This window comes from Ochotona curzoniae, unplaced genomic scaffold, assembly GCF_017591425.1.
Source record: "Ochotona curzoniae isolate NIBS_2020 unplaced genomic scaffold, NIBS_Ocur_1.0 contig_4632, whole genome shotgun sequence".
In the NCBI taxonomy this organism is placed as follows: Eukaryota; Metazoa; Chordata; class Mammalia; order Lagomorpha; family Ochotonidae; genus Ochotona; species Ochotona curzoniae.
The window spans coordinates 29,345-56,546 of NW_024466348.1; the positions used below are offsets into that span (position 1 = coordinate 29,345).

The window sequence follows — 27,202 nt, forward strand, 5'->3', positions numbered from 1 at the left end:
AAAGAATTGCCTCTCTGTTGCTTGGAAAATCTTGTGTAGGATTGGGGTAAGTTCTTGAAACGTTGGATAGAATTCAGCAATGAAGCCATCTTGTCCAGGCCTTTTCTTGGTTGGGAGGGCTTTAGTTACTGATTCAAACTCATTGCTTGTTATTGGTCTATTTAGATTGTTAATTGCCTCTTGATTCAATTTTGGTGGATTGTATGTGTCCAAAAATACATCCATCTCTTCTAGGCCTTCTGATTTGTTTGCATATAGTTGCTTGTAATAGTTCCTAATAATTTTCTGTATGTCTGAGGTATTTGTTGGTTCCGTTCTCGTCTGTGATGTTATTGATGCATATCTTCTCCCTCCTTTTTTTAAATTTTTTGTTTAGTTGGGCTAGTGGGGATTCTATTTTGTTGATTTTCTCAAAGAACCAGCTTTCTGATTCATTGATGTTATGTACAGTTCTCTTGGTTTGTCTTTATTTCCTCCCTTATATTGATGATTTCTTTTTTCCTACTAATCTTGGATTTGCTTTGCTGTTGCTTTTCTAGTTCCTTCAAATGTAAGGTTAGCTGATTTACTTGATGTCTTTCTAATTTCTTACTAGAAGCATTGATTGAGATGAACTTTCTTCTTAACACTTCCTTGATTGCGCCCCACAAGTTTTGATATGTTGTGTTGATGCCTTCATTTGTTTCAAGCAACTTTTTAAATTTCCCTGTTGATTTCCTCTCTAATCCATTACTCATTTAGTAACATACTATTCAGTCTCCATGTGTTTGCAAGTCTTCTTGGGTGTTTTGACTTCTTGGTCTCTAACTCTACTGCATGATGGTCTGAGAAGATGCATGGTATAATTTTGATTTTTAAAAATTTGCTGAGACATGGTAAATTCTGGAGAAGTTTCCATGAACTGATGAAAAAAAGTGTATTCTCTGTCTTCAGGATGATAGGTTCGGTAGATATCAACTAAGTCCATTTGCTCTAGAGTTTGGGTGAGTTCTATTGTTTCTTTGCTGAGTTTCTGTTTTTATCTGTCCATTGATGTTAAAAGTATTAAGGTCACCCACTATGATTGTATTGGAGTCTATCTCTCCCTCTCCCTTCAAGTCCATTAATGTTTTTTGTTTTTTTCCCACTTAGCTAGATGCCTTGGCATTTGGTATATATATATATATATATATATTTTTTTTTTTATTATGGTGATTTCTTCTTGCTGAATGGATCCTTTGATCATTATATGGTATCCTTCTTCATCTCTTTTGATGCTCTTTACATCAAAGTCTATGTCATCTGATATAAGAATGGCTACCCCTGCACATTTTTCCTTACCATTCGCTTGGAATATCTTTTTCCATCCTTTCACTTTCAGTTTCCTCTGATCTTTGTTAATGAGATGTATCACCTGTAAGAGGCAGATCGGTGGGTTTTGTTTTGTGATCCAGTCCTCTAATCTATGGCATTTGATTAATTTAAACCATTTTCACTCAATGTTAATATGGATAGGTGGCAGTTCGGTTCTGTCATCTTGGTAATGTGGTGTTCTTTGGTTGAGTCTTCTGTTGGCCTTTTAGTGGGATGTTCTCCACATATGCCTTGGGGTTTGGTAGCTGCTCTTCCTTTTCTCTTTCATGAGAACATCTTTGAGTATTAGCTGTAGAGCTGGTTTGGAGGACATGAATTCTTGGAGTTCTTCTTTATTGTGGAAGAATTTTATTTTATTTTCAAAGACAAAGGAGAGCTTTGCAGGACATGCTATTCTGGGCTGAACATTTTCCCCTTTTAGAGTCTGGGATATGTCACTCCATTCTCTCCTGGTCTGTAGTATTTCCTCTGAGAGGTCACCTGTGAGTTTGATTGGGGCTCTTGTATAGGTCACTTGATTTTTTTCATGTGTACATTTAAGGATTTTGTCCTTATGTTCAACTGACGAGAGCTTGATTATCATGTGTCTTGGTGAAGGTCGCTTTTTATCAACCCTATTGGGAGTCCTGTACCCCTCCTGTGTGTTATTTCCCAATTCTTTCTCTAGATTAGGGAAGTTTTCATGTATTATTTCATTGAACACATCTTTAATTCCAGTTGCTCTTTCTGCACCTTCTGGGACTCTCATAATTCTTATTGGGTCTTTGAATTATATGTTTTAATTCCTGGATAGTTTTTTTTTTTTTTAGCTTGGCCTAGCTTTTCTTCCAGCTTTTTGTTTGTTTCCCCCTGATGACAGGAAATATCTTCCGATTCTGAGATTCTTTCTTCTGCTTCATTCATTCTATTTTTTTAGACTTTTTTCATTGTATTTTGAGTTTGTTCCACTGTATTCCTAACTTCTGAAATGTCAGCTTTCATTTGATTCATTTCCTGTGTAACCAATTCTTTAAATTATTTGAACTCTCATATTATGTGCTTCTCGCTGTTGGTCAGAAGCTTTATAATAGGTTTTCTGAATTCTTTGTCCCTCGTTTTTTCAGTGTCTTCCTCAGTTCACTCTAAGGGTGGTAGAGGCTTTTGTTCCTCTACCGGGAGTCTTCAGTAACATTCATTGTGCCTCTGTCTCTTCTTTTAACTTTTGACATTGCAATCCTGTTTGGTGTATTTTTCTCCTTAGTGCAGATTTCTAACATGTATTACCTACAGGTCTACAAGTCAGTTCTTATGTTCAATCAATGTCCTGGATTAGGAAGACGCCAACTGTCCCAGATAACTGGTTCATCAGCAGCACTGATCTTGTGTAAACACACAAGATGGCACCTGGAGGAGCACTGCTGGAGAGCCGGGGCTGTTGGCTTTCCGATCCGGGGAGCAGATAGATCCTGCAGGATGCGAAGCTGGCGCTGTCCTCACCATGAGATCAGCTGGGTGTGACTAGCTGCAAACGCACTCACTCTGGTGTTTGATGCCTGTGCTGTCAGCTCTGACCCACCACGTCTGCCCCCTGGAGTCCGCAGCTCCCTTTCCCTTCATTGCTGGGCCAAACTCTTCAGCAGGATTGGCCAGTCCCAGCCTGTCTTCACCTCTGACGCTCCACAGGTGAACCCAAGCCCCGACCTGGCTGTCGCAAGGGCTGATCTGTGGCTGCTGCTGGATCCCTGGTTGTTGCTGGAGTCCGGATCACAGCTCACCAGTGGCTGATGGTTTTCTGCTCCCTGTAACACAGCTCTGCTGTTGCTGCTTCTCTGTATCCAGGGTGTCTCCAGGTAACTCCCTGTTGACTTCCTGACCCTTATGTTTTCCTGTAATTTGCTCTCTGTTCTTTACCCTAATGATTCTCTGTCATCTCAAACATGTCTGCACCTTTTGCCACCATCTTGATTCCCTCCCAAATCATCAGGCTTTCGAGTGAACCATTCATCTAATGCCCATAGAGAACACTGTAGTGAAATGAAATATGTTGAGCACTCCAGAAAAACTAGAGTTGTAAATTCTTGCTCTTCTCACTCCAAATCACTCCAAATCACAGAGAACTTTGCCAAAGCTATTTCACTCTAGCATTGAAAACAACTGCTCTGGCACCAGAAAGTGTTGAATATGCACACGGCAGCTAGGAAACCATGTATGTTGGTGATGGGCATAATCCTGAAGAAACAGCACAGGTGTTCGGCTGGCAGAATCGGTCCTCATTCACTGACTTCTCATACCATCAAGCTTACAGGCCACTCTCCCGGAAATCAAACATGGTCACTTTTTTCTAATTCCCATAGAGGGAACTGCATTGAACTGAGGAAAGTTATAGATTCTTGGACAATATTCTTTTTTATTGATTTATTTTTTTATTGTTATTAACATTGTATTATGTGATACAGTTTTATAGGCACTGGGGATTCCCCCCACCCCTCCCACATCCCTCCCCCCATAGTGGATTCCTCCACCTTGCTGCATAACCTCAGTTCAAGTTCAGTTGAGATTCCTTCACTGCAAGCATATACCTAGCATAAAGTCCAGCATCTTATTGTTGGACAATATTCTAAGAAGTCCATCCAGAGTGAACTTCTGCTAGCAGTGTAAACAAATCCTTAGGCATCACAACCTCTGAATGTGCATGTGCCAACTAGGGAACTCAATATGTCGGTGAATGGCATAGATGAAGGAGCCGCACAGGTGTTCGGCTGGCAGAGCTACTCTATTTGGGTCACTAACTTCACATCCCATTAAGCTTACCAGCAGTTCTCCTAGAAACCCAGCTTTGTCACTTTTCATTTAATGCCCACGGTATACACTGTGTTGAAATGAAGCATGTTAAGCAACCCATAAAATCCAATGTTGTGGATTCTCAATGAATGCTCTAAGAATTCGCATTTCAAACAGCTGCTCCAGCACCACACACTGCTGAATGTGCATGTGAAAACTCGGAAACTATGTATAATGGTGAATGGCGTTTTCCTAAAGAAATAGCACAGGTGTTCCAGTGTTAGAATTACTGCACTGGGTTCACTAACTTCACATATCATCAGCTTTACAAGCACCAATCCCTGAAATAGTCTTGTAGGTTTTCATCTAATGGCCACACAGCGCACTGTATTGAAATGAATCATGTTGAGCATCCCACAGAAATCAAGAAGTAGACTCACTTTCAACACAATAAGAACTGCTTGTTCAGAGAGAGCTTCAGCACCCAAGCAATTTTAAGCTAGATTTGAAAACAACTGCTCCAGCACCACATGCTACTGAATATGCATGTGACAACTGCAGAATACAGTGTGTGGGCGTATGAAGAAACAGCACAGGTTTAACTGTCACAGAATCATTCCATTTCTGGCACTAACTTTTCTTTTTTCTTCATTTTTTAATTTTTTTTTTATTATATCGTATCATGTGACACAGTTTTATAGGTACTGGGATTCCCTCCACCCCTCCCCTAACCCTCCCCCCATGGTGGATTCCTCCCCTTATTGTGTAACCATAGTTCAAGTTCAGTTGAGATTCCTTCATTGCAAGCATATACCAAGCATAGAGTCCAGCATCTTATTGTCCCGATAAGTTCAACGGCTTCTTGGGGAGACCTTCTTTGGTCTGAAGGTAGAGCCAACAGAGCCAACAGAGTAAAATCCCGATCAATTAAAAGCCCCAAGTTAGCATCAGCAACAATATATAACGTTATGGAATTAATTGACATAGTATTGAGTAAACAATGTGTTAAAATTAAATGCAAGTTTTACCCCAATTAACTATGTAAAGATTGTCAAAAATACAATAAAAAAATTAAATGCAAGTTCTTAACAGCCTCCTGTGACTACTTCAATGACCTTTTATTTATTTATTTATTTATTTTTAAAGATTTATTTTTATTATTTTTTTATTGGAAAGGCGGATATACAGAGAGGAGAAAGAGAGAGGAAGATCTTCCGTCCGATGATTCACTCCCCAAGTGAGTGCAACGGCCGATGCTATGCGGATCCGAAGTCAGGATACTTTTCCGGGTCTCCCACGCAGGTGCAGGGTCCCAAAGCTTTGGGCCGTCCTCGACTGCTTTCCCAGGCCACAGGCAGGGAGCTGGAAGGGAAGCAGGGCTGCCGGGATTAGAACCGGCGCCAATATGGGATCGCGGGCGTGCAAGGTGAGGACCTTAACCACTGCACCACTGCGCCGGGCCCTTCAAGACCTTTTAACAATTGAGGTGCAAAACAGTTTTAGGAAGGGTGTGCAGAGAATTCTTCAATACCTTAGTGAGGAGTACTTAATCTTTGTGTCCTATTAGTAAGGTGTGTGTGAGTCCATGCTGACCAAGCTTTCCTTGTTGTTCTCTGCCTATCTATTCTAATTTGTGAGTTTGTGTGTGTGTGTGTGTGTGTGTGTGTGTGTGTGTGTGTGTTTGGGGAGTGCTCTGGAGTGACCCTGATGGTCATTGCAGAGAGGGTAGGGACCCAAAGTTGGAACTAAGTAAGGACCAGAGAAAGCTCCTCTCCCTAGTCCCGAAGGGAGTTTACTGTTCTTCTGATTTTGAGGACCGCTCAGGGTTCCTGGCTGTTGTTCCGAAACCCTGGATCCTGCGAGGAAAGATTTGGGCTTCTTCCATCCCATGTGGTAGGTCCAAAGGTGGGGGGGATGTCCTCTGAGTTCTCGGCCTCTGAAGGCACTCCATTTCCCCGTGGTCTCTTTGGCAGTTGGGATGTTGTCCTTGGTGCCTGTACTGATAGTCCTTGGTGGGGATCTGGGAGTCTCCAAGGTTGGGATACAAGCCTCCTCCTGTCCCCCTGATCCACTCTGGCCACCCCCTCCCCCCCCGTTCTGTTCTGTCACTAACTTTTCAAATCATTAGGCTTACAAGAAGCTGTTAGGGGAAAACAATTTTGTCACTTTGCATCTAATGCCCATAGAATGCACTGTATTGAAATGTTTCTTGTTGAACACGTCAAAACAAAACAAAACAAAAATGTTCAACAAGCTACCAACTTAATATTGACAGAGTTCATTGGTGCCAAACTGATTTTCAGCTAGCACTTAAATCGATTGCTCTGTTACCACATACTGCTTGCTGAATGTGCATATTACACAAGGAGAACTCAGCTACTTGCTGCATGGTATTGTCAGGAAGAAACAGCAAAGTTGTTTACGTGGTATGATTCCTTGTTAGACACTAACTTCTACAATATACGGCTTACAAGCTACCCTCAAGGAAACCCATTGTTGTCTCCTTGCATTTAATGCCCATAGAGCTCACAATATTGAAATGTGGTTTGTTGAGCATTCCACAAATCAGAAACTTGAATCTATTCAGAGAATACACTTTGAACTCCACACTGAGTGATTTTCAGCTAGTATTCAAAACAACTGCTTTTGCACTGCATACTGGTGAGAGTGCAATTTTATTTATTTATTTTTTGAACAATTTAGTTGGTGGTGGGTTCTCCCCCTTCCCTCCAAATCCCTCCCCTTCTCTCTGTTCTGCCTGCTAAGTTCATAATGTGTGTCCATTGTGAATTTCCCAAGTCCATCATGCTTCTGCTGGAGTATCTCCCAGCCATGCAGGAGAATAACTTTTTGTTGTAGGTTAATTCTTTATCCTGGGACCCTAATGTAGGCACAGTGAGGATCAGACCTTCATTGTTTATGGATCAAATAACAGTTATATGTGGACACTGACAATCTCAGGTGGTTATAAACAATCCACTTGTTGTGGATGGTTAATTAAGGAATTACATCACAAGTTCTTGTTGTATTAGGTACAAGTAAGTATGAAGTAGCATTGATTAACAGAGTAAGATTCACATATAATATCACTACATTTGACATTATATTGTATTCTACAATATCAGGCATACAAGCAGCACTCATGGAAACCCAGTTTTGTCACTTAATGTCGACTGCCCATAAAGTGCACTATGTTGAAATGAAGTTTTTTGAGCATCGCAAACAACTGAATGATGTAAGTACTCGTTTGACACACTACCAACTCTACATCTAGAGAGAAATTCAGCACTAAAGCGATTTACAGCTAGAATTTAAAACAACTTTTCTGGCACCACACACTGCTGAATGTGCATATTACATATGGGGAATGCAGCATGTTGGTGAATGGCAGTCAAGACGAATCAACAGAGTCATTCTTTTTTTTTTTTATTGGAAAGGCGGATATACAGAGAGGAGAGATAGAGAGGAAGATCTTCCGTCCGATGATTCACTCCCCAGGTGGCCGCAATGGCTGGAGCTGAACCAATCCGAAGCCAAGAGCCTCTTCCCAGTCTCCCACATGGGTGCAGGGTGCCAAGGCTTTGGGCCGTCCTCGACTGCTTTCCCAGGCCACAGGCAGGGAGCTGGATGGGAAGTGGGGCTACCGGGATTAGAACCGGCACCCATATGGGATCCCGGGCATGCAAGGCGAGGACCTTAACCACTGCGCCATCATGCCGGGCCCAACAGAGTCATTCTTAATGGTAGTAAAACTCCATTGAGGTCACCAACTTCACACAGCTCTCATGAAAACACAGTTTAGTCACTTTGCATCCAGTGTCCATAGAACTCATTGTATTGCAATGAAGCTTGTTGAGCATCCCTCAAAATCAAATATTGATGCTACTTAATGCACTGCCAGCTCACATTCAGAGCCAAAGAAATTTTCAGCTAGTATTCAAAGCAAGAGTTCTGACACTGCATACTGCTTCTTCAATGTGCATATTATACATGGAGAACACACATTTTTGGTGAACGATGTGGTCAAGATGAATCAGCCGAGTTATGGTTATGGTAGAACAATTACATTTGGTTGTGAATTTCACACGGCATAGTCACACAAGCAGTTCTCGTGGAAACCATTGTCACTTTTCCTTTAAATCCCAAAGAGCACATTGCATGAAAATGAAGTTACTGAGCACCTCACAAAACCGAATGTTGTAGCTAAATGCTGAGCTTGTCATTAACTCCACATCAAGGTAGAACTTTGGCATCAAACGATTTTCAGCTAGCATTCAAAGCGACTGCTCTGGCAACACATAGTAATCAATGTGCATGTTACACATGTGGAACGCAACCTGGTGGTGAATTACATACTCAGGGTCAGTCAGCAGAGTGGTTCTTATGATAGACAACTCCATTTGAGTCACAAACTTCACGCACCATATAAGCAGTTTTGAGGTAAGCCCATTTTTTTTTTCATTTTGCATCTAATGCCCAAAGATGGCACTGAATTGAAATGAAATTTCTTCAGCATTGCACACAACTGAATGTTGTAGATACTCGATTGACACGCTACCAACTCCATATCCTGAGAGAACTTCGGTGCTGTAATGAATTTCAGCTCGAATTCAATACAATTGCTCTGACAAAAGCTCCTGCATGTGCAGAGTACACATTGGGAATGCAGCGTATTGGTGGTTGGCATAGTCAAGATGAAACCATAGCGTAGTATTTATGGTACAACAACTCCATTTGGGACACTCTTCGCCCATCATTATGCACAAGAACAGTTCTCATGGAAACCTAGTTTTGAAACTTTGTGGCTAATGCCCAAAAAGCACATTGTATTGAAATGAACCTTGTTGAGGCCACCACAACCCAATGTTGCAGTTACTTCTTCAACATGTCAACAACTCCTTATGTAGAGAGAACATCGGAGCCAAACAGATTTTCAGCTAGCATTCAAAACAACTTAATTCAAAAGATTTGTTCTTTAACCGCTGTGCCCCAACCTGCTTCTTTAACCTTTACAGATGGGTCATCTAACAGGATATCTTGTCTAATAATAGACTTTGAAAAAATGTCCTTTTAAAGAAGAGGAAAATTCTCTCCAGAGAGTAGAGTTCTGTGCTGTTATAGAGACATTTAAGCATTTCATGCGCTACTGGGATTGCTTATCACCCACAGGACAAGCCATAGTTGAGCACTCATTTCCCTTAGCATTATAGTTTCCAGTTGGGCCCATTTAGCCACAAAGAACTGCATTTTGTTTTTTTTAATAGCTGAGTAGTATTCCATGGAGTAGATGAACCAAAGCTTTCTTATCCAATCTTCTGCTGATGGGCATTTCGGTTGCTTCCATGTTTTTGCAATTACTGATTGTGCTGCAATGAACATAGGGATGCATGTTGGTTTGTCGTAAAACAGGTGTTTTGGATATATTCCTAGGAGTGCTATTGCTGGGTCATATGGTATGCAGATTTTGAGTTGTTTGAGTGTTCTCCAGACTGATTTCCATAAAGGCTGTACCAATTTGCAGCTCCACCAGCAGTGGAGTAGGGTTCCCTTTTCCCCGCATCCTCGCCAGCAAGCGTCGTTGGTGTTCTTGTTTATGTGGGCCAATCTTGCTGGTGTTAGGTGGTACCTCATCGATGTTTTAATTTGGATTTCCCTTATTGCTAGGGAGCTGGAACATTTTTTCATATGTTTGTGTCTAACAACAAAAAAACTCCTCGTATCCAAACAGCAACAGGTTGAATTCAAACATTTGTTACCTCATCATATTTTAAATCATGCTTTGTGCGTAATCATCTTATTTGGATCAACACAATGAGAACTCATTCTCTCAGCATTATTCTCATACTGGAGCTCCCCCTAAACCTCTAGTACAATGGAAAGATGCCCTTACAGGCCAATGGAAGCACCCAATCTCCCCTTAACTTTTGGAGGAGCGTATGATTTGTTTTTCCACATGACTTGAACTTACTGACTTGGGTTCCAGATCAACCAATTATACATTATGCCCCACAGTCCCCAACTTCCATATCCACCACTAAGGTCGATGGGTCTGTCCCACAGGAGACACCATCTAGTTCTAGCACAACTCCTAAACCTATCATGGCCCTAGCTATAGCCCAAGAAAGATGCCAATTACAAGAATTAAACACCCACCTCCAGAAATTAGAGAAACAGCAACAAAAGGACCTTCAAACAAAAGGAAACAAGAAATCATCAAAACAAGGAAGGAGATAAACCAGATAGAAATCAAAAAAACTATACACAAAATCAATGAATCAAAAAGCTGGTTCTTTGAGAAGATAAACAAAATAGACACCCCACTGGCCCAACTGACAAAGAGAAAACAAGCGAAAACGAGAATTAACAGCATCAAAGATGAAAAAGGCAACATAACAACTGACACCGCAACCATTAAGAAAATAATCAGAAACTACTGTGAACAACCATACTCCAACAAATCAGAAGACCACCAGGAAATGGAAAGGTTCTTGGATTCCCATCACTTACCAAAACTTAGCCCTGAGGCAACAGAAGACCTGAATAAACGCATAACTGAGGCAGAGATCGAATCAAAGATCTCCCAACAAAGAAAAGTCCAGGCCCAGACGGTTTCACTCCAGAATTCTACAAAACATTCCAAGCACAGCTAACCCCAATCCTCTACAAGCTCTTCAAAACAATAGAAAAGGAAGCATCCCTTCCAAACTCATTCTATGAAGCCAACATCACCTCAATCCCCAAACCTGATAGAGAACTAACAGAGAAGGAAAACTACAGACCAATCTCCCTGATGAACATTGATGCTAAGATTCTCAACAAAATCTTAGCCAATAGAATCCAAGAAAACATCAGACAGATCATTCATTCGGACCAAGTAGGATTCATCCCTGGCATGCAGGGATGGTTCAACATTCGGAAATCCATAAAGGCAATTCACCACATTCAAAAACTGAAGAACAAAAATCATATAATAGTATCAATAGATGCAGAAAAGGCTTTCGACAAAATCCAGCACCACTTCATGCTAAAAACCCTAGCCAGGGTAGGCATAGAAGGAACAATCCATAACATAATCAAAGCAATATACGAAAAACCCAATGCCAGCATTATACTGAATGGAGAAAAACTGGATCCCTTCCCACTGAGATCTGGAACAAGACAAGGATGTCAGCTATCACCACTACTATTCAACATAGTCCTAGAGGTACTCATTGAGGCCATAAGACAAGACAAAGAAATCAAAGGAATTCAAATGTGAAATGAAGAAGTCAAGCTTTCACTATTCGCGGATGACATGATCCTTTACATAGAAGAACCAAGAGACTCAATACAGAGACTGCTAGAACTTATTCAAGAGTTGGGTAGAGTGGCAGGGTACAAAGTAAATGAACGAAAATCAACAGCCATAGTGTAAGCAAACAGCCCAAAATTGGAAAAAGATCTTACCAACACAATACCATTCAAAATAACACAGAAGAGTATGAGATACCTAGGAATTAACCTCACCAAAAACGTAGGAGACCACTTTGAAGAAAACTACAGTAAGCTTAAGAAAGAAATTGAGGAGGACCTAAAAAGATGAAGCAACATCCCATGTTCCTGGAAGGCAAAATCAATATCTTTAAAATGTCCATACTACCAAAAGCAATATACACATTCAACACAATCCCAATCAAAGTACCCAAAACATTCTTCATAGAACTCGAAAAAATGATACAAAGATTCATCTGGAAACACAAAAGACCACGAATAGCCAGAAACATCCTGAAGAATAGGCAGTTATCAGGGGGAATCACAATTCCAGACCTCTGGACATACTACAGAGCGGTGGTCATCAAAACAGCTTGGTATTGGCACAGAGATAGAGAGGAGGACCAATGGAGCAGAATAGAAACAACAGATGGGAATCCACACGGATACAACCAAATAATCTTTGACAATAAAACAGACAACAACCCATACAAATGGGGAGGTCTCTGCAATAAATGCTGTTGGGACAACTGGCTAATAGCCTGCAGAAACCAGAAGATAGACCCATACTGCTCACCATACACTAAGATCAAATCTAAATGGATAAAAGACCTAAACCTACACCCAGAAACCTTCAAACTTTTGGAGGAAAATGTAGGAAACACTCTGCAAGAGCTAGGTGTAGGCCATGACTTCCTAAATACAACACCAAAAGCAATAGCAATCAAGACCAAAATAAACAAATGGGACCTTATCAAACTAAGAAGCTTCTGCACAGCAAAGGAAGCTATCAACAAAGTAAAAAAAAAAACAACCCACAGAATGGGAGAAGATCTTTGCACACTACATAGGTGATAGGGGCCTAATCTCCAGAATATACAAAGACCTCCAGAGAAACCAAAACACCAAAACAAACAAACCACTCAAAAAATGGGCACGGGAAATGGGCAGACATTTCACAAAGGAACAAACCCAAATGGCAAACAAACATGAAAAAATGCTCAAGTTCCCTTGCAATAAGGGAAATCCAAATGAAGACATCAATGAGGTACCACCTAACACCAGTAAGAATGGCTCATATACAGAAACCGCCAATGACACTTGCTGGCGAGGTTGTGGGGAAAAGGGAACCCTTCCCCATTGCTGGTGGGGCTGCAGGTTGGTGCAGCCTCTATGGAAACCAGTATGGAGAACACTCAATCAACTCAAAATCTGCATACCATATGATCCAGCAATAGCACTCCTAGGAATACATCCAAAACACCTGTTACACGAGAAACTTACATGCACCCCACATTCATAGCAGCACAATCAATAATTGCAAAAACTTGGAAGCAACCAAAATGCCCATCAACAGAAGACTGGATAAGAAAGCTATGGTTTATTTACTCCATGGAATACTACTCAGCTATTAAAAAAAATGAAATGCAGTTCTTTGTGGCCAAATCGGCCCAACTGGAAACCATCATGCTAAGGGAAATGAGTCAATCCCAAAAGGTCAGATACCATGTTTGCCTTAATTTAAGTTGAAATGCTGTCAATTTGTAAAAGGGCACCTGTGAAATGTAGTATTACATTGTTAATTAACCCCATAATGCTGGAAACTGTTGTGGATGTTATGTTATGGCATTTAATTGATCGGAACGACAATCTGCCAGCTATGTCTCCGGACCAGAGTTAGTCTCCACAAGTAACTGTTGAATTCAGCTGGGCAACAAGATACTGGACTCTATGCAAGGCACATGCTTGCATTGAAAGAAATAAGACTAGATTTGATCTGTAATACTGCAATAAGGTGGAGCAATCCACCATGAGGGGAGGGCAAGAGGAGGGGAAGGGTGAACATCAGAGCCTATGAAACATTGTTATAAAATTAAATGCAATTAAAAAAAAAGGAAGTGGAGGAGGCAGGACCCAAACCCAGGCCCATTTGAAATTCTGGCACCACAGGTGGAGGCTTAGCCTACTATGCCGCCGTTTCAGCCCTCATTGGCTTTGTTTTATGCCACAACCCAAAAGCCTAGAAAACCACATGGAATAGAGTAGGCACACGGATGAATTTCACTTCATTACATATTTCTTCTCCATTTACTCCTCAAGATTATTTACTTTATCTTAAACTCAGTTACACAGAGAGATCTTCCCTCTGTTAGTTCACTTCCCAGCTGAAGAAAACACCCAGAACTGCATTTGTTTCTAATTGGACAAAACAACCCAAACTGCAAAACTCCCAGAGGGGCCAGAGGGGCCAAACCCCTTGGGCCATCCTCCATTGCTTTTCCTAGGCTGTTAGCAAAGAACTAGATTGCAAGTGCAGCATCCAGGACACAAACCTGCCCCATACAGGAATACAGAGGGCCACAGGCCAGGTGGCTGAGAACAACGGAGCGATGTATTCCCACAGGCCTGAAGCCACAGACTCAACACTAAAGGGCTCTTCTGGTGATGCTCGCTGCCTCGCCACCTCCTGGAAGCTGCAGCCCCTCCTCCTCTGTGACAGCATCTCCCAAACAATCAATATTCCAGCTTCACATTCTCCCCGTCTCTTCCCACCGCATTCCCTATGTATGTCTTTGTGCAGATGTTCCCCACCCTAGCAGACTGTGGCCACCCTAATGAACTTCTGTTAACTTCATTCCCTCTAAAGACCCTTTTCCCACTTCCAGAGTTGTTTTCTTCCAGGAGAGACATGGAACGTGGATTATTCTGCACCTTCCTGGGGTCACATTTCACTCGACGTAAATGACGCAGTAAGTCCTTTATGGGACCCCCAACAGTGTCAGTTGTCATGGCCGTTTATATCACAGAATACAGCCCAATCTTTAGGACAACTCTGAATGACACCCACTCCCAGTCAGTTGTCCTAATGTGCTGTGCATTTTAGGAAAACCTCTCAGGGCACACAGGGATGATTCAGAGAGCCTCTGTGCCATCGATGAACCCTGACACACAGGATAAGCCCGAACTGTAGAGTCCAACAAGAAACGCAACAGGCTGGTTCTGCGCTAAGGAGCAGGACTTTGCAGCAAACCAAAACAGGAGTCTGCTCATGGCCTGACCATGTGCTTTCCCCTCTCTGTACTTGGCTCAACTTCGGCTGCCCAGGAGACCCCCGTACCTGGCTCCAGATCTGACTTTTCTAGCAAGTCTTCCAGGATGTGGGAAGCCATTCCCACAACCACAAGCCACTGATATGCAAGAGCACCCCACAACACGGAACACCCCCTCAAGGCCATCCACACAATGACAGGCACCTGTTAAGTGAAGTCATCTGTGCACCCACAGACCTGTGTTAGGCAAGGCTGTCCCAGCACCAACAGGTCCCTAACTGGCAAGACTGCTGCTCACCCACATGCTCCTTACACATGAGGCCATCCCTGCACTGACAGCATCCAGGAGCGTGAGGTTGTCCATGCACCCACAGACCCCTGGCATGAGAGATGATCCCTGAATCCACAGGCCCTGGACATGCTAACGTGTCCTTGTGCACTCAGATCTTGGATGTGTGAAAACATATTAGCACCCAAAGGCCCTTGCTACAGGAGGGCATCCCCGCACCCACAGGACCCCAAACACAAGGCCTTCCTTGTGCCCAAAGGCTGCTGTCATGTGAGGCCTTCTCTGTTCCTACAGACACGGTTACACCAGGTTCTCTTGCACCCAAAGCTCCAGCTGTTCAAGGCCATCCTACACACACAGATCTTTCTCTTGTGAGTCCCTCTCTACACACAAAGGCCCCTGTAACCCAAGGCCATGCCAGTACCCAAAAGACACCCACATGTCACACAGCATGCAAGCACCTTAAAGCCCCCCCCCCCCAGAGCACAGAGTCCACAGAGGCACACAGACCCCAGAAAGACTCAGCTCCATATCATCCCCATCACACCATCACATCACAATAACCCCAACACCACACCATCACCCAGTACCACATGAGACCCACACCACACAGCTCCATGGTAGTACACAGCCCCAATATGACAGACACGCAGCAGCAAACAGTTCACCCCAGGACTACACAGCCCATCAATGTCACACAGCCCCAAAGTTCCACAAGCCTCTAGTGTATGCCGCAACAACATAGAGTCCCCAGCATCACTCAGCTCCTTAGCACCACACCACCATTGGGATAACACAGGCCACAGTACCACATAGTTCTCAGCACCACACCTTACCTCACTACTATGCATTTTCCCTAAACCACACAGCCTCAAGCATCACAACACCATCACACAATACACAACTGCTGAAGACCACACAGTCTGCGAAGTTAAAACACACACACACACACACACAGAGACCACAGAATCACACACTTCCCTAGCACCAAAATGCCCCAGGAGCACACTGCTCACAGGACCACACAGCTCCCAACACTCACAGTACTGAACTACACAGTTCCCAGAAACACAAGGCCCTAGGCACGCAAACATCTCAGCGCTGCACAGCATGCGGACAACAGACTGCCTCTAGCACCACACAGGCCCTAAACACAACACAGCCCCCAACACCTCACACACAACCAACCCAAGCACCACTCAGGAAACCTCCCCTAACACCATGCAGTCTCTGCACCACAGAGCCGGTAAGCATAACACAGCTCCCATCAACACAGAGCCATCGACACGATGCAGAGCCAAACATGTAGTTCTCAGAAACGAGCGCTCCCCAAAACAAAAAGGCCCACAACACCACACCCCAAGACGTTGAAAAGGACTCAGCACCACACAGCCTGCAGCACAACACAGCAGTCCCCAGTATCACACATCATACAATCACCAATGTGCCACACAGTGCCCAAACACCACAAGTACCCAGTACCACACAGCACCTAAAACCACAACCCCTTAGACCACACAGCCCCAACCACTGCAAAGCCCCACAACACCATGCAGTCTCCAGAACCACAACACTCCCCAACGCACAGCCCCAAGGGACACTCTAATCTATAGCACCAGTGTCCCTAGGACCACACAGCCACAGGGACACACAGCATCCAGCATTGTACAGGTCCCCAACAAAACACAGGCCCCAGAACCAATAATGCCCAGCAATATATTGACCCCAGGACCACACAGGCCTCAACACCATATAACGCCCCAAAATGCACATCTTCCAGCACCATGCAAAGCCAATAATAAACCACTCACAGCACCATACAGCCCTCAGCAACAAAAAAAGTTCCAGAACCACAGAGCCCAGCACAGCACCAAATATCACGATATGCCCAGGTTCACACAATTCTTGGGACCACATGGCCTCCCATCAACACACAGCTCCTGGAACACACAACCACCTGTACCACAATGTTCCAGTACCACAGAGCCACGAATATCACAAAGCACCAAAACACACTGTCAGTACTACACAGCCTCCCAGCGGCACCTGATCTCCAGGCGCTGCAGAGCCCACAGCTCCTCAAGCCCCAGCAACATGTAGTGCCTCGGTTCCACAAAGACATCAACTACCGTATAGTCTTCCAGAACCACACATTCCCAAGCACCACACAGTCCCTCAGCAGCACGTAATGCCCAGCACCACTCAGTTCCCAGCACCACACAGTGCCCCAGGACCACACAGCCTCCAAATAACACACAGTCTGAGCACCACAAATCATCTCCATCACACAACTCCTGAACACCTCACAGCAATGAGTTCTACAAACTTCCACAAAATCACACAAGCCACAATGGCAGGCAGCCCTCAGCACCAAACAACTGTTAGGATCACACAGCTCCCAGCATCACACAGCCCTGCCACACCACACAGGCCCCCTGTACCACACAGTGCCCAGCACCACAATGCCCCCAGTATTACATACCTCCCAGCATCACACAGTTATCCAACAACAAATAGGCCCCAGCACCTCACGGTCCCCAGCATAGCTGAACCCCAAGATCACACAGCTTCCTGCACCACACAGACCCCCAACAATAACCCGCAGCACTACAAGACCCCGGCACCACACAGCCCAACTACAGAGTCCCTCTTCACCTCAGCTGCTCCAGAGTTCACTTCCTAACATGGGTTCCCAGCTGACCCCACTTCAGGCTGAGCTTTCTTCTCTGCACCATACAGAACCCCTGCTTTCCTACTGTCCCCTCACTTCTTTCCCGCCCCTGAGGAAGACCTACAGTTTCCACACCACACCACACCACACCACACCACTTTCTGATCAGACCTGTGCTTCCTTACCAAACCAAGGTGTTTTGGACCCAGTTTCCCACCAACCCAACTCAGAATCAGCTTCTGGAACGCGCCCAAAGAAATCCTGGAGGTCACAAATCATCATCTTCAACTTACTTGGAAACCTACCCATGTTTCTCCATCATCAACCCCGACACAGAATGCACTTCCTCAATGATCTTGACTCTGACCCTGACCCCGACAGCACTTGCCTCCCTCTCCCAGAAAGACCTGGACTTCGCAACAGTCACCACTCACCCACGCCTTCCTCCCGTGCAGAGCTGTGCTTCGTCTCTGCTCTCAAGCAGACCTGCGCCTCACCAGCACCAAGGACAAAACCTGCACTTCTCCACCACTGCTCACTGTCCCCTGTTGCAGACTGCATTTCCAGAAGACCACAGGCCTGAGTTTACTGACCCCACATCCAAAGCACACGTGACCCTCCTGCCACAGGCATCCACAGCCTGAAAGCTCCCTTCCCCCCACATCCTGCTTTACCTTCACTGCCCTTGCCAAGACCATAGACCAGTGTCCCAACAACGCTTTCTGAGAAGTCTCTACTATGCATACCACAGGACCAGGAGTTCAGCATGCAATTCTGCCAACACCACTCCAGGAATCTGACCCACTCTTCTTGGTGATTGGTTGTCACCCTGGAGGAAAACCTTCAGCTTGCTGACTCACTAGACACACACACACACAGAGCCACACTGCCCCGCCCCGCTCTCACCCACACAGGCTGTCCCGTCCTGCCATCTCTCACACAAGCTGAATAAATCAGTTCCATTTCATGGGAAACTGAAAAACATTCCTAACTGCTTGTCACTACCCTGTCTGGATCCAGCTGCATCCAATGAATTGTTGCCTTTTTCAGTTCCTCTTCATGTTTCTTGGTATTTGTCCTCATGGTGACTATTCTGTTTTCAAAGCAGCTGGCTCCTTCAGGTTCCAAATCCTTGAGAATGAAGAAAAACAAACCTCAGGGAAAAAAAAGAGTTATCATCCTGACTTGATGTTTGCCATTTGTACCATTCTGAGGCAACTGTCTCAGTCAAGCCCATCCACACTTACCCCACTGTTAACTCTAAGTCAGCACCCAGTCCTGTTCTCTATGCAAGGATTGCTTGCATAGTATCCTGTTAGACACCACCTAATCCTAAATGCATGTTTACATATCACAGACATCAGAAATGAAAGAAATGCAAATTGTGTTCCTTTAAATAAGTAATTGGAGCGATCTTTGGCACAAGAGTTAGGAAGGCAGTTGAGACAACAGTTCCCCATGTTGGAATGACTGGGTTTCAGTCCTGGCTCTGCTTCTGATTCCAGCTTCCTGCTTATGCACACCCTGGGAGGCAGCAAAGGATGGCTCAAGGGACAAGGCACCTGCCATGCCCATGGGAGACTCAGATAGAATTCCTGCCCCGTGGCCCTGATCTGACCCAGGCCTGGCTATTGTTAGCATGGGGGAGTAACTTAGGATGAAAGATCTCTGTCTCCGTTTCCTTGCCTCTGTCTTTCAATGAAACAAAATTAAAATCCTGAGTACAACATGCTTATTCCAAGGTGTCATTCTACTAGTCATTATTTGGCTTATCCCAATAGCAATGCTCTAAAATCAGCAGTATCATCTCTGTGAAGGCCAAGGGAAATGATACATGGACATTTATAACCAGTGCTCCTAAAATGGAGACATGAGTCTCTAAAGTTCATACTCTGAACAGCGAAATATGATGACTTATCTGTAGCTTAAGAGTAAATCTCATTTTCCAATGTGTTCAGTCTTTATGGGCTACTAGGACAAAAAACTAGATGTGTCAGCCAAGGAATACACACACACACACACACACACAGACATACACTCATACACAGAATCTGAAAAAGGTTGTGGAAATATGTACTCCGAAAAAAACATGAATTTCAATTTTTTTTGCATTGAAACAAACTTATATTTTCTTTAGTTTTTGAAATATATTGGCATATGTGTGCATCTCTATGGATAAACACACGCACATACACACAGTTCCTAGTGTTTAATTTGCACACATACATACACACCCCTGACTTCTTGATCACTCTGGCCAGATGTGTACCATAGCAGCATGCATAAGGGTGCTTTCCTGAGGAGAAAATCGAAGGTCTTAGGGAACTCTAGAGTTCTCCATTTAAAAAAAAATATAAACCATAAAAAATAAAGCAAAAAGTATGAATTTAATCCCATGTGCAGGTGCTAATCACCTGGACATTTCCTGTTCCAAGGTGACTTTGTCCTTCTGTGCTGGACTGTGAGTGCTGCACGTGGGTGAGCATGTGCAATGACAAAGCCGTCATCCATTAAAGGACATACTTTTCTGGATGCTTGTATCATTCTTTACGACGTACAATAAAAGTAGAATTAAAACAGAGATTAAGATGGATTTGTCTCGCAAAACAATGATGTAATGTTGATTTTACGATGACAAGTGGACTTGGGGAGAGCTGGGCATGAGTTTTCTGTGAAGCAAACATCAAGAACGGTGCCATGCAGTGGAGCAGGAGTTGATAATATCTGCACTGCACGCAGATGCCTTAATTTCCCTCCTAGTCTTCATTTTCCAACACAGTTCATCACTGCTTTTTTTTTTAATTCCTAGTGTTTGCTTCTTTAAAGATTCATTTGTTTTTCTTATAAAGGCAGGTTTATGGAGAGAAGGAAAGACATAGAGAAAAATCTTCCAGCTTCTTCTTCACTCCCCAGATGGTCACAACCACTGGAGCTGAGCTGATCTGAAGCTAGAGAGAGGAGCCAAGAGCCAAGAGCTAAGAGCTGCTCCAACCAAGTCCTCCTGCATGAGCACAGGGCCCCGAGGTGTTGTACCAAAACCAGCTCTAAGGCAGCAAGAAGGCCTCGGTCCCATGGACTGCAGCTCAGTTAGCTGAGGCTGTTACCCCACAGGTGGGCAGTAAGCAGACAGACAGTAAGTAGGCAGGCAGGGTTCAGGTTTCAGCTCTGTGGGTTGGCACAGGTCGCAAATTCCGGGACAGTGCTTCAGATCAGTGGGCACTGCTGAGTTGTTGGGCCATTCAGCGTCACAGCTCTGCAGGTGTCCCGTTGTCACAGGGTCAGCGTTACAGCTCAGCAGCCAGAGATGTCCAGTGGCTGTCACAGCTTCGAGTAGGAGCAAGCATCTGCTGCTGTGGTCACCCCGCTCCTGCAGCCTCTGCCTTTCCAGCTGCTTCTGCCCCCACAGTCATGGTCACGGTCACTTTTGTCGTTGATGCCACCCCTTTCATCACTGTTCCGGGCTTGCTGGAAGAATCACCAGAGCCAGATGTTGACAGGAACATTTATTCAAATATGCCCGGGTCTCCAGAGAGGAGGAAGACCTCTAGGCCCCCAATTTTAGGGTTTTTATACAGAAATCAGCCCATCGGAGGGTTAGTATTTGATATTCTCTATTTGCATGGGAGCTTATCTTTAAGATATAATATTGGTTAATTCAAAAATAGGTAGGAGGTTTCTATCAGGGAGAGGGGGCAAGTGTCATGTAGGCTGGATGTTGCCATCAGGGTGCCTGAGCAAATTGTCACGTTGTCAGGACTGGGTTCACACAATTTCTTAGCACAGCAAGCAAAGTAGAAGTTACAGAAGCAGAAATACATAGCAGTTAGCAATGAGCACTGGGCCAATGGATAACATTTTGGTCTTTAGGTTCCTCAGAGGCTTTGGCCCTCCTCTGCTGGCTTCCCAGGACACAGGCAGGTAGATGGAAGGGAGGTGCACCAGTCAGGACACAAACTGGCACTCAGATGTGATGGGATCCCAGCACATGCGAGTTGAGGACTTTAGCCACTAGGCTACTGCACCAGGCCCATGGCACCATCTTCTTTACTGCCCTGCTCCCCACCCACAGAACCTCCCATGAGGCCCACACTTCCCTGCTGCTCTGCCCTCTGGATAGACAGCTGACCTGCTTCCTCTGCCCTGAACTGCATGGAACCACAGGACCTGGTGCTCCTTCCTCTTGAGAGAGAGGCTCCCGAGTCAGGTAAGAAACCTGGGGCCATGCCCCTGCCCACGCTGTCCTCTGTGCTGACTTGCTCTCTGAATCTCTGCCCACTGTGCCCTAGCTCTCAGTCAGCTTTTAGGCCCACATTCTGCGTTACTGCCTTTCCCCACAACCATCAGTTCAAGGACACGCTCACGTCCACAGCTTGAATTTTCTGTGCGTTTTCCTGGTTTGTGGACAAGCTGCCAGCATCCTGAGTTAGCACACATCCAGAAGGAAGGGTGCTGGCCCAGAGGCAGGCTACACTCCAGGTCTCCACCTCTCCAGTGCTTGCCCTTGGGAATCCTCCAGTGAATGTACTTCTTTCCTTAACTTCCTCTTTGTGTAGTTCCAGGGCAGTAAGGATGTAAGTCACTTAGAAAGCCTGGAACATCTTTGCATGCTTCTGGTAGGTCCAGATTCCCCGTTTTGAATTACTCAGCTCTATACTGAGGACTTGCATGGTCATGAGCCTTGATCCAATCCACTCATCCACTCCCTCCTCACCTGTCCAGGTATGGAGGGATGTCACTGGCTCACACACTGTGCACAAGAAAAGGAGAATTGGTGGTGTTTGAACTCAAAAAGCAAAGTTTAAATTCTGGCTGCTCTTCCTCTTTACATTGAAAATAAGCCAATAATTGTTGACAATAAGCGAAAGGTTGCTTCTGATTTTCAAAAATTAACTTGAAAGAGAGGTCACCTAACAAGTTATGAAATCTGTTCCCCATGTAGATTTCCTCAATGGCAATAGAGGAATTCTTAGAGTATGTTAAAGTGCAGGTAGTCGAATTCCAGGGTTAAAACGATATTTTTATTTAAAGGCCACATTACAAAGAGAATAAAAAAACAGAGAATGATATTCTACTGACTGGTTCACTCCTCAGCTGGCCACAATGGTCAGGGCTGAGCTGATCTGAAGCCAGGGGTTTCTTCCGGATCTCCCATGTGGGTGCAAGGTGCCAAGGCTTTGGGGTATCCTCTACTGCTTTCCCGGGGCACAGCAAGGAGCTAGGTGGGAAGTGGAGCAGCCAGAACATAAGGTGGTGCCCATATAGGTCTGGGCACATGCCAGGGAAGGATTTAGCTACACAGCCATTGCACCAGATCAAAGAAGAATACATTTTAAAGTTAATTAAATAATTAATTCTCTGTATTTAAACTGGTTGCTCTAAATTTATTGTTTTTCTCCTTTTTCTTCTTTTCTTCCTTTCTTTCTTCAGAGTAACAGACAGAAAGGAAACAGAAAGTTGAGGGTGAGGAGAGAGTGAAAGACGAAACTTGTCTCTGCTGGCTCACTCCCCAAATGCCCAGGATGGAACTATACTCACCCAAAGCCAACAGCCAGGATCTCTCCCCGGGTCTCCTGCATGGGTGGCAGGGGCCACAGTATTGGGGACCATCATCTGCTGCCTCCCCCCAGGCCCATAGAAGAAATGCTGGGATGGAAGCATCTAGGAGCTGGAATGCTGGCACTGTGACACGGAAGGCAGGTGTCCCTCGCAGGGACGCAGGATACTGCTCCACAACACAGGCTGAAACAGCCAGTCCTTATGCAAGCCAGAGAAAAAGCAGTTTCTTGGTGAAACAGAATCCTTCTGAAATCTGAAGGCCAAACAGGACGGGGAGGACTCCCTGAGACACAGCGGGTATAGATTCGAAGTATAGAAAGAGGTGGGCTGTGGCTCAGCAGCTAGGTCCCAGCCTGGGATACCTGCTTCCCTGGTCAGGGGGAGTGCCTCATTCTAGTCTCAGCTCTGACTCCTGCTAACGTGCTCCTTGGGAGACAGCAGACAATGGCTCATGTGTTTGGGTCCTGCCACCATTTAGGGGACCTGGATAGAGCTCTGGTATTCTGGTTTCAGCTTGACCCAGTCCTGGTTCCTGAAGGCATCTGAGCAGTGAGCCAACCTTTCAAATAAAAAAGAAAATAAATGAAATTTTAAAAATGGAATGACACAACACTGAAGTAAGGACTCTGATGCTCAGTGCCACGTGTTGCTATTATGTCAGAGCCACGGTGGCATCTAGCTGTGGGGAGCGCTGGCTTCTACTATGATCAGTAACCTTTGGCAAACAAGGTCCCCAGCTGCATTCCGCTAACATTGAGGGAAGCACCTGCTCTCACTAGATTGGGATCTGGAAATCCGGATTCCAAATTTAAGACAAGTGGCTTAGTGAAACTCAACACATCTCTTATGCATTCAAATATGGCTCAGTCATTCTCTATAGCACCCTGAGAAATGTGCAATTATGTTATTCAGCTGCCATGTGCTAGGCAATGTGCCAGTAACATATCAAATCCCGCTGGGCAGACTCTGTTTCTTCTTGGGGAAGAGCCTGCACAAAATGAATACTGAAGCTATGGTGAGGCTAGGGTAGCCAGGAATGCTGGCTGATGTCTTCTAATCCACATCATTTTCTGAAGGAAGGAACCACTGAGCCACGTGGATGTCTAGGTAGAGGTTTGGCCCGTAGCAGCTCAGGGGCTGCGGCAGCAGATGAAAGCAATAGCAAAGGTCAGAGGAGGAGCGGGTTTTAATAGGCCACCCTAAGCATCATCCTTTTGTCTGTGGGACACTGGATGCTATCATGTGACTAAACTGCTGATGGGATCAGACTGTGCTTTCACAGGGAACAGGTGTGAGAGCAGCAGGATGGAGGCAGGTGGTCCGTAAGCAGCAACTGCAACAAACATGGCAGGAGGTAGATGGGAGGAATGGGGGGTTAGTGGGGAAGATGTGGGTGGGTTGGAGGCCCATGGGAAAGAGTAGGGCAGGTGAGGATAGATAGGAGACCCGTGAGAGACAGTGGGTAAGGTGTGTGGGAGGCCTGTGGGGACAGTAGGGAGGCAGAGGGTAGACAAACTTGAGTCTCAGATAACTGAACATGAGTTCCCAGAACAAAGAGACTCCGGGGCAATGTTCAGCTCATAGGATCATACATGGGCCACCTGCATCCCCTATTGGAGTGCCTGTTCCAGTCCTGGCTCTTGAGACTCTAATCCAGCTCTTTGGGAATGGCTGAGAGGCAGCAGGAGATGGCCTTAAGCGTGGGTTCCTGAAACCCACGTGGGAGACCTGGATGGAATTCCTGGCTCCTGGCTCTAGCCTGGCTCAGTTGTGGCCGTTCCAGGACTGAACCAGTGGATAGACTATCTGCTGCCGCAACCTCTACTTATTAAATAAACAATTCTTTGTAAAAAAAAAAATTGCTGCAATACAAAGCTCCAAGAGTTCCAGGTGGAGCCCATGTGCCTGGAAAGCACCAAGGACAGGAGCTCCTGCTTCCAGATCTCACCCATCATGCCCCTGTATCTCTGTCCTCAACAATATCCTGCATCAGGCCCAGTGCAAAGGCTCAATGACTAAATCCTTACCTTGTAACCACAGGTGTCCCAAATGGGTGCTGGGTCATGTTCAGGCTTCCTCAATTCCCATTTAGCTCCCTTCCTGTGACCTAGGAAAGCAGTAGAGGATTGCCCAAAGCCTTGGGACCTTGTACCAACATGGGAAACTGAAAGAAGCTCCTGGCTTTGCATCAGCTCAGCTCTGGTCATTGTAGCCATTTGGCGAGTGAACCAGAAGATGGAAGATCTTTCTCTGACTCTTTTTCTCCCTGTAAATCAGATCTGCCTTTCCAACAAATCTTTAAAAAAATACTCCTTATGAGAAATCAGTAGCAATATGTTTCCCTGAGTTTTGTGATCCATTATAGCAAATCACTGGACTTCAAACAGGGTTAGGAGAAGCCTGGATTTGTCCCCATGTTGAACAGAGGCACTTGTGACCGTGATGTCTGTGTTAACTGTGGGTCATTTCAGGTCAGAATCAATCAATCAATCAATCAATCAATCAATCAATCAATCAATTATGTTTGCAGCTGCTTGTGTGAGGGGGGGAAGCCACACAGCTGAGGTCAGAGAAACCATTTGCCTTCATTCTGAGCTCAGAGTGGGACACAACCAGACAGCTCATGACCTGATTGGAAGGTGTCAGCCTTCTGGACAGTTCTATGGAGATCCTCACAGACGGAAGGAAGACTCTAAGATTTTCACAGTGCAGGGATGGAGATCAACAGGTGTCTCACAGTCTGCTTGCCCAGTGAAACATGAAAAGTCAGGTTTTTCTCTTGCGAGCTTGCTGGTCACCATGTGAGAAAACACCTGAGGGGAAAGGCTAGTTCTGCTTATATATTTTTTTCCATCTATGGCTGAGGTGAGACCATTTTTGGTCTTGCTCTCAGCATCCAGAATGCATGTGGGGGGGCAGGTCTAGGGGCGTAGAGGTGTGGGTATTAGCATCATGCTAGACACTACAGGAGACACCTGCCAAGCCCCCGTGTGCTCACCTCTGTCCTCTGTGCATTCTACTCATGGTACAGGACTGGAGTCAATGCGCACCAGGAGCTCGTGCTCTTCCTTGTTTTGGGAGAGCAGGTGTCAGCCTCTCCCAGCCTGCCACCAGCTGTTGCAATCCTTTCCTTCTCACTTTCAAAGACCCACCGTGACTCCCTTCTCTTCACTCTTCAGGGTTCTCCCCTGCACCTACCTGTTCACCGTGAGCAGATAACCTGGATCCCTAAGTAGGGACCAGGGACCTAGCCTGCCCTGGAACAACTCTGATCTGATCCTATCAAAGAAACATCTTGGGCCCGGCGCGGTGGCGCAAGTGGTTAAAGGTCCTCGCCTTGCACGCCCGGGATCCCGTATGGGCGCCGGTTCTGGTCCCCGCAGCCCCGCTTCCCTTCCAGCTCCCTGCCTGTGGCCTGGGAAAGCAGTCGAGGACGGCCCAAAGCTTTGGGACCCTGCACCCGCGTGGGAGACCCGGAGGAGGCTCCTGGCTTCGGATCGGCATAGTATCGGCCCATTGCGCTCACTTGGGGAGTGAATCATCGGACAGAGGATCTTCCTCTCTGTCTCTCCTCTCTGTATATCCGCCTTTCCAATGAAAAAATAATAAAAAAAATAAATCTTTAAAAAAAAAAAGAAACATCTCGGTCTATTTCCTCATCTATCTCTTCCCTTATCTAGTCCCAACCCTCACCTTAAGACCATTCCTATCCACTTGGTGCCCTAAGTGTCCACTCCATCATCCACACTGTGGCCTCTTTCTACCCTGATGCTGGCCAATTTCCCGGGAATGAGCAACCTCACCCACACTCCTTCATGGCCTGGATTTGAAGCCTCCTGTTATCTCACTCATGCTTCCCATTTTCTGGCTCTGCACACCCAAGACCCGCAGCCGCACTGCCCGAGCAGGGACTGCCAGCCCCTGATCCTAGCACCCTGCCATTGTTTTTGCTCATTGTGTCCTCACATCTCTCCTGTTCCTGTTCACACCTGGGACTGCCTTGCTCCAGTTTCTGATGATGCTCACTAAGTGAAACCTTGGTTCTGGTTGAAT

General features: G+C 45.3%; 1 long non-coding RNA gene across 1 annotated transcript; it reads left to right on the plus strand.

The window, feature by feature from the left end:
- Positions 1-208: 208 nt before the first annotated feature.
- On the plus strand, positions 209-18,654 carry LOC121161115. Its single transcript, XR_005884632.1, has 3 exons — positions 209-308; positions 7,049-7,054; positions 18,644-18,654. It is a non-coding gene; the product is annotated as an uncharacterized LOC121161115 (long non-coding RNA).
- The last annotated feature ends 8,548 nt before the right edge of the window (positions 18,655-27,202 follow it).